Here is an 8362-nt window from a genome sequence, read left to right on the forward strand (position 1 = left end):
GTCGCCGGCGAGGAAGCAAGGGGGTGGTGGTGGTGGTGGTGGGGGGGGGGGCAGATGTGGATGGGAGAAGTGGATGAGGCCGACCCCCGTCGCACGCGTGCTTAAAAAGGACGCTTCCTGAGGCTGATAAGTGGGCCCGCTGTCAGTGGTCGTCATAAGATGACCAGTGGCGGTTGGGTGGCCTATAGGTGGGGACGCGGCGGACGCCGAGGAGACGCGCGGCGCGTCTTCTTTGCGTCCGCGCCGACGCATTCCAAGCACAATTTTGGGCTGGAAATGGGTCCGCGCGGACGCCAGGCGGACGCGATTTGCGTTTGGGTCGCCGTGTTGGGCCTTCATTTTTTCTGCACCGATCCAGACGGACACAGGCGGATAAAATGGGTCGCCCCATTAAAATTGCTCTTATGTATACCCTATCCTATTGATCTTTAGGGCAAGGCCAACGCTCCAGGATGGACCGATGCCCCAGCTGCCAGGTCGGCTCGGATAGTTGAACCTAAGAAAAAGGTGATGCTTGCAGCGCTAGATGGGATCCTACAGAGGAGGTTGGTTCTCCTGTGAAAAAAGTGCAAGGCAGCCAATGGAAAAGCGTTGGACAACACCATTGCTGAGCTCAACAGTACCTTGCTACCTTTTTGTACAGAGAAAAAGCTACCAAACCTGGGAACACTACTACTGCTTCCGTTGGATGAAGGTAGAACTAAACAGTAGCTTCAATTACTTTTCATCTAGGTGGAGCATGGGGCACTAGTATAGTGATGCCACCATTGTACATGCCCTTACAACAATCTTTGATGCATGCCCTTCCTTCCCTAATCTCTAGACTAAGGTAGGTACGATCCCTTTTTCATGTCCGGTGTGTTCCGCTTTCAATTTGCTGCGGCCTCTAGCTCTGCTCTTTATATGGACTCTTGAATTTTGTGGCAGATGAACTAGCTACTAGGCAGATGACCATGCTAGTACGGTAGTACTAGTAGTAGATCTACAGCAGAGGTGATGACTGATAAGTGATGACATACGATTTGCTTATCTGTCTACTGTTCGGCGAATCTGGTGTACAATCTTTCAATTCCGTCGCGGAAGGCTTCATTGCAGCTTGAGCAAGGGTTTTCTGCAGGATTTAATTAAGATTAAATTGCATCCCGTGAAAGGTGTTCAAAATTCATACGACTCAAAAAGCCCATCGAAACCCCTTATTGTGTCGGATCATTCAGATTTAATTTCAGGACAATATCAATTTCTTTTCTTTGTGTTCCCTAGGATTCAAGGATTTACGACGAAAAGTCTCATTGCCTCGGCTCAGATAACGAGATTTCGAGCATAATTGGTTTGTTATCAACATTTGACATTGCAGATATTTGGCAAGCCAACATTTGGCAAAATCAGAAGTTGCTAACAGCAACTTTTTGTGAGATTGGCAATGAAAATTGGCAAGCAATCAATCTCTGCCAAAATTTGGCATGCCAACTTTTGGCATCAAACCAATTATGATGTTCATCTTTAACTCTTTCTTTCGTCGCACTATGGCAATTTGCCCTCTCCAATCTATGTGATCTACCCATCCCTCAGGGTCGGTGAGAGAAGGACACGGGAACATACAACCTGTTTGGTAAACTTCTGGGTAGAAGGGGAATGAGAGTTTGCATGAGAGAGTTTGTGGAGGCGTCACCGCGTCAGACGTAGGAAACATATTTGTGCTCATTTCCCTTTAATTTGGTACATGATGTTAAAAGAGCCCTGCCCAACGAATTAACAAGAACCCAATGAAAAAATTGGTTGGAGTTGGGGCCCTCAACTCTCATTCTCCTTTCCACATTTGCACAAAAAAAAAACACTCTTTTTTGGCGCTCGCGCTGCCCCAGGGGAGCGGCTCGGGCGAACCTGCCGCCGCCGCCCCCAACCCACCCCGAACCATCCTTCCCCGCCGCCGCCGAAGGAAGTCGGCGAGCAAAGCTCATCCGGCGGACGGCGGTGGCGGGCTCGCCCTTCATCCTGGGGGCGGACTCGGGCAGCGCGCGACGGCGATCTTGGACATCAGGCGTTGCGGCGGAGATCGGAAGCTGGAGTGGCGGCTCCAGGCTTTTCGGTGGGGCTGTGCCTCCATGGCTGTCGGGGCAGCGTGGTGGCCAGCCATGGCGCGCGGTGGCGGCGGATCTGGGTGCCCTCTGCCCATGTTCGTCCTGCTGTGAGTGGTGGCGGCTCATGGTGTCGTCGGTGCCTGGCTGCGCATCCGGGGTGGTTCTCCACTCCGGCGAGTGGAGGTGGTCGTCGGTGCGGCGGGCGCGTCGGATCTGGGTGTGGCCAGATCTGTGGCCGGTGTTGTCGGAGTCGGCTTGTTCGGCTGCCGGTGCTCGCGGGTGGTGGGTTCCAGCGCCAGATCTGGCCGCAGTCATCCGACCTTGATCGACGGGCTTCTCTCCTGCGAGTTCCTGACGGTGCCGGTGTAGTTGCCGGGACCCCGACCGCGGGAGAAGCTGGTGGAGGAGATTCAGATTGGAGGAAACCCCTTGGTCGGCCCTGGCCGCGCCCCCGACGACGCTCAAGGGCGCCGATTTTCTTCTTGGAGACGTCAGTCTATGTCTGCTCCTTCATTTCCCCCCATTCCGCCTCTAGGGTGAAAACCCTAACTACGGTGGGCGGCGGCGGCGTCTTTGACGCCGTAACCTTCCTGAAGGCGTCGCCTTGAGGGCTGAGTGGTGGTGGGCACTGTGTGGGTCGTTGATGGTTGCTGGTGATGGGCACTGCTTCGGGGGAAACCCTAGGATCTGGTTCTCTAGATCGGACGACGGCGGTATTGCGGTGCCGTGTCTCTCTTGAGAGCATCGTTTGTGGAGCAGCGCTGGAAGACACATGCAGGCAGGAGGTGGAGCGGCTCCGTCTTGCACGGAGCTTCAGTGGAGCTGTCAAGTCATATCTGGCCGACAGGTGCTACCTTGAGTCATGCCTGGTTGGCAGGTGCTACGCACGACAGATCTTCCAGAGTCTTCGCGTCTGGACGGACGAGCACAGGGCGGTGGCGCCATTGGGCGCCGTGGTGGCGTCGACGGATGTCCGGACTGTCAAGGATGATGCAGATATATCTTCTGAAGATGGGTCAGTGGTTCGATGAAGATGACGGCTTCTAAAATGTGTGCAAGTGGTGTGCGCTTTAGGTCTGCTGCACCGGTTGTTAGTCCCAATACGTTTTGTGGATGGATCGGCGATGACATTGATTTTAGATATGAGGAGCGAGATCACTCCTCATTATCGTATTGGTAGGTGTGAGTGGTGGCTTCGGGTGATTTGATGTATGTTCTTGTCAAACCTTTGTGAAATAATTAATAAAAATGGCTGCATGCATCGATTGATGCAGAGGCCGGGGTTTAACCCCCTTTTCGAAAAAAAAAATCCGATCTTCGTTGCTCATAAAACAAAAATGTAGGCGGAAAAAGAAAGAATGAGGCGGAAAAAGAACATTGCTCATAAAACAAAAATGTTAGACGACGGCCAGGAGCTAGCTCTACTCTACGTCGTGTAGGCGTACCTTTGGTCGCCTTTGCATGCAGGATCTTGTGGGCGCCGGCTGACTAGCGAGCGAGGGTGCCAGACAGACCATGCGCGCCATTGATTGACTCACTCGAGATCTCTTGTTGCCAGCGCGCATTACATTTGCCTGCGCTGCGCACCCCGCCGGCCGCCCTCCATAAATCCTAGTCTCGAACTCCAGTGGCATCGACGTACGCCACCATTCCCCTCGCCTCTTCCTCTCGCTGAATCCATCCGAGCCCTTCACTGAGCCGCGCACCTTCATCTCTGTTAGTTCCTTCTGCATCCAGCTTTCGGCTCATCCGTCCGTCCATCCATGGCGCCTCGCCCTGCAGCAGCAGCCGGCCTCGCCGTGAGCACCGTTGTAGCGCTGCTCGTGGTCCTCGTCGTGGCCTGCCAGCTGCCGCGCGCCACCGGCGGCGGCGTGACGACGGTCCAGGCCTTCGACGGGACGGCGGCCCTGGGGCTGGAGCAGTGCGCGGCGGACGAGCAGGAGCTGGTCCGGACGCGGACCGCCAGGTACATCAGCTACGCGGCGCTGCGGGCCGACGCGATCCCGTGCGACAAGCGCGGGCAGTCCTACTACACCAACTGCGGGTCGATGCAGCAGGCCAACCCCTACACCCGCGGCTGCTCCGCCATCACGCGCTGCGCCCGCAACATGAACTGATCCGTCCGTCCATCGGCCGTCGACATGGGTATGCAGTTGTGGTAGATCGATCGACCGATCGGTGTGGTGTGGTGTGGTGTGGACGGACGCACGCGAGTACGTGAGTGTGTGATCTCGAGCATGCATTATTAGTAGTAGCAGTACGTAACTTGGTGGTGTTGCTTCCGTCGTGCAGTGTGGTTACGTATTTCTGTACGTACTTCGTGTATGCTCATGCGTGGAGTAGTAATTTCTGGCTGGATCTGCGTCTGCATGTCTGTGTAGTGAAAATGTATGTATGTGTGGTGGTTATATTCCTATTTTCTAAAAATACAAAACAAAATCACACACACACACACACACACACACACACACACACACACACACACACATATTATGAAAAAACCAATGATTCTAGGAAAAATATAAAATAAGCTAGGCACATTTACGTTTTTTTTCCGTGTTAATCCTAGTTTTACCTAATTTCCATCTAAAGATATCTACAATTTTCCCTGGAATAAAAGTACTGAAAATGAATTTGATTGTAACTAGAACTTGTTCAAAAAGGGAAAATCGTAGATATCTTTAGATGGAATTCATTTACAGTCAAATTCCCATTCTGTGCTTGCCGGTCAACCCTCTCCAACATACCACACGGCCCTCCCGGCCACCTTCAAGAAGCCACAACCCAGCCACCCATCCCCCACCACCACCGTGCGCCTCACACGACCCACGATCATCGCAATGGCACTCCTCCTCCCCCGCATGGTGCATATCATGCTAGGAGTCCCGCTCGCCTACTCCACTCTACTGCGGGAACAACACACCCGCTCTGTATGCAGCAAACTTCTTGGGACGTGTTTGGTACTCGCTCCGTCCAAAAATACTTGTCATCAAAATGGACAAAAAGGGATATATTTAGAACTAAAATAAATCTAGATACATCCCTTTTTATTTATTTTGATGACAAGTATTTTCATACGGAGGGAGTAGATTGCATCGTTTTTGGGGTCTTTACATCTCTGACTCAGTTGGGCCTGACTGAATAAATACATGCCAAAAACCATGTTGTGCGTGTACCTTGAAAGCCTGCATGTAGGTTGGCTGCATCACGGAAGCAATTTTCCCTCGAGGATACAACATGCAAGAACAAGTCTAATCTGAGTGGGGAAAGGGTGGAATGACTTCTGATCCAGGATCCTAAATCTATTTGTTTTGTTTAATTAAGAGCGTTGGTCTTTAATTTGTTAGAGTAATGTTTAGGTCAGCTAGCTCTGTTTGTTTGCTGAACTTGCTTGATTAAGAAGTGTGGGTGTGCTATAGTCTCCTTTGTGTACCCAAATTATGCAATGATGTGGATGACCACTGTAACCAGGAAAGTTGGAACCAAATTTTTTGACGTTCAAACTCATCACACACGGGTTAAGCTATCTGAATCATTTGTGATGTTCACATATCACACACAGTTTTGAATAAGGGACCGTGTCTGATGACATTGTGCGCCAATTTTTTCGCTGAACCGATTCAATATTTTCGGCTTCGGCGGAAATATCTACCTCCCCGGCCCCTCCCCCTTACCAAAAGTCACATTTTCCCTGTTTCCGCCTTCCTTTCTAAGTTGAAACCTTCACTCCTTGCTTGCAGCGCCACCCCCCTCGCCGGCGATCCTCCTTCACGCTGCTCGGTCTCGTCAATCCAGGTAGGTAATCCACACCAGACCCCTATCCTCCTCCCCCTCCTTCCACATCTGACATGCCCCGACCTCCGGCGCGACACCTTCCACCCAAATCACCAACCCCTCCACCAAATAAGCGCCGCCCTAAGCCATGGTGCACACATTATAGCCAGGAGCTCAAGGAGCATTTGACAGCGGAGAAGCAAATGTCAGCCGCACGCGCGGATGAGGCCCCGATGGCTACCATTCACGCGGACCCCCAGATCTTGGAGGAGCATCTTGCCATTTGCTAGCTATGCCGGTTAAGCATGTTCGGTTTACCCGTTGCATGTGCTACTCCTGCCTTCCCTTAACAGACTCTAGTGAATTGTGCTATCTAATTTTACCATGCAATCTGTTGCTCCTGTATATATGTTCTATATGTCATGTCGTGTGGTGCTCACTTATTAACTGTTTGGTTAATTAGTTGTCGTCTTCAGTTAACTGTTTGGTTCAATTCTGGAAATGTGATGTCCAATTCTTCAGGCTGCAATTTTGTATTGTCTTCCATGAGAGAAATAAATAGAATTTATCTTTACAAAATACATGAGAAACAAATACAATTGCTATATTTCCAAGTTGTCAAGCATGCTTGGTTTGGTTATACATTGTGCAATGTGGTGCTCAATTAATGTTTGGTTCATTTGTGTTATGGTGTTTAGTTAACTGTTTGGTTCAATTCTGCAATGCGATGTTCAATAGTTGTGGGTACATTCTGTTATTGTATACCATGTGAGAAGTAAATCGAATTTGGCTGTACTTAAATACATGAGAAATAAATACAATTGCTATATTTCCAAGTTGTTAAGCATGTTTGGTTTGGTTAACTGTCTGATCTTCTATTAGGAGTATGTTATATTGTGCAATGTGGTGCTTAGTTAATGTTTGGTTTATTTGTTGTGGTGTTTAGTTAACTGGTTGGTTTAATTCTGCAATGTGATGGCCAATTGTCGTGGGTAGAATTTTGTATTGTTGTGCATGTGAGGAATAATTCGAATTTGGCTGGACTTAATACATGAGAAACATATACAAGTGTTATATTTCATAGTTCTTAATCATGCTTGGTTTGAATAAATGGGTTTTCCATGTGGCTTGAATTAATCTGATGAATCTGCAATGTGCTTATTTTTCATCAATATATTTTACAGATAGCATGCGAACCCCTACTTAACCTGATGACTAACTACCTTATTTGTGTTGCAGGGAAACAATGGGAATCACTAAGGTTGAAAAACGAGGTTAGCACGTGCATGGTCCGTTGTCTAATAGCACATTATTATGCAATTGCAGGAACCATTCTAATATTTAGGCTTTTAACAATTTGATTTTGCACATGTAGGTCATGCTGTCAGAGATTTTGACCCACTATTCGACCCTTTTTGCATATGGGGAAATGAGTTGTCCTTGAATATCTATCAAGTCAAGAAACTCAGAAAGATTGTTAGCGTAAAGAAATTAGCGACAAAAAAAAATCTTTGTCTGCACAATGAAGAAGACATCAGTTCACTACAAGATGGTACTAACTATTATACCTTGCCTTTTTTATTTCTTTGCCCCATTTCCAATATAGAGAAGATATTTATGCACATCCTTGTTTTCAGGCTTTTCCAAATCAGTTCACTGATTATTACCTCTCAAACCACCTCTATGGTCAGGAGGCGAGGAAGTTTTCATACAACACCCATGGTTTAATTTTGAAGTATTCCTGAAGAGGATGAAGGATGGATGGTCAATCATCCACAGGCAATGGCCTAAATTTGCAAAGACCTTCAACATCAATGAAGGCTCTATATTCGCCTTCCGCTTCAGCAGTTTTCCCGATGAGATGCATCTGTCTATGTACCGTCTATGATGCTAATTTCGAAAGGTTCTAGATGTGTGAAACTTGGTGCTGGTGTAGTTGTATAATGGGATAGCTAAGTGCTGAAGCTATACCATGTTGTAGTCTGATGTATTTCAATTATGAAATCATGCTTCCTTAATATGGGAATAAATATATATTATGTGTTTAATATGAATGTCAATTAGATTAATAAATGGATTATTAATAATAGGGGCAATTATCCTGCTACTTTTTTTTGCTATTGCAAACGGTTATTGAGAAAATACTGTGGGTGATGACCTAAGGTAGCGCACACAGTTTCTATGAATAAATCGTGTTGGATCTATGAACAATCACACACGACATTTTCTTCAAACTGTTTGCGTTAGGCCACCTTGCGCAAACGTTTACCACATAAAATCTGTGTATGATGGACAGCCTTTGCCACATAGTTTTTTCTACTCATCGTGTGTGATGCATTCAGTAACGCAAACGATAAAATTGTTAATATTGTGTGCGATGGCAACGCTATCACAAACGATTTAACGGGGAAAATTGTGTGTGATGTACCCATGAACGGAAACATTTTCCTTGGAGCGACTATGTGGGATGTATATATGAACGAAAACATTTAGCGGAGACTGACTGTGTG

Source organism: Triticum dicoccoides, chromosome 1B (assembly GCF_002162155.2).
Source record: "Triticum dicoccoides isolate Atlit2015 ecotype Zavitan chromosome 1B, WEW_v2.0, whole genome shotgun sequence".
In the NCBI taxonomy this organism is placed as follows: domain Eukaryota; kingdom Viridiplantae; phylum Streptophyta; class Magnoliopsida; order Poales; family Poaceae; genus Triticum; species Triticum dicoccoides.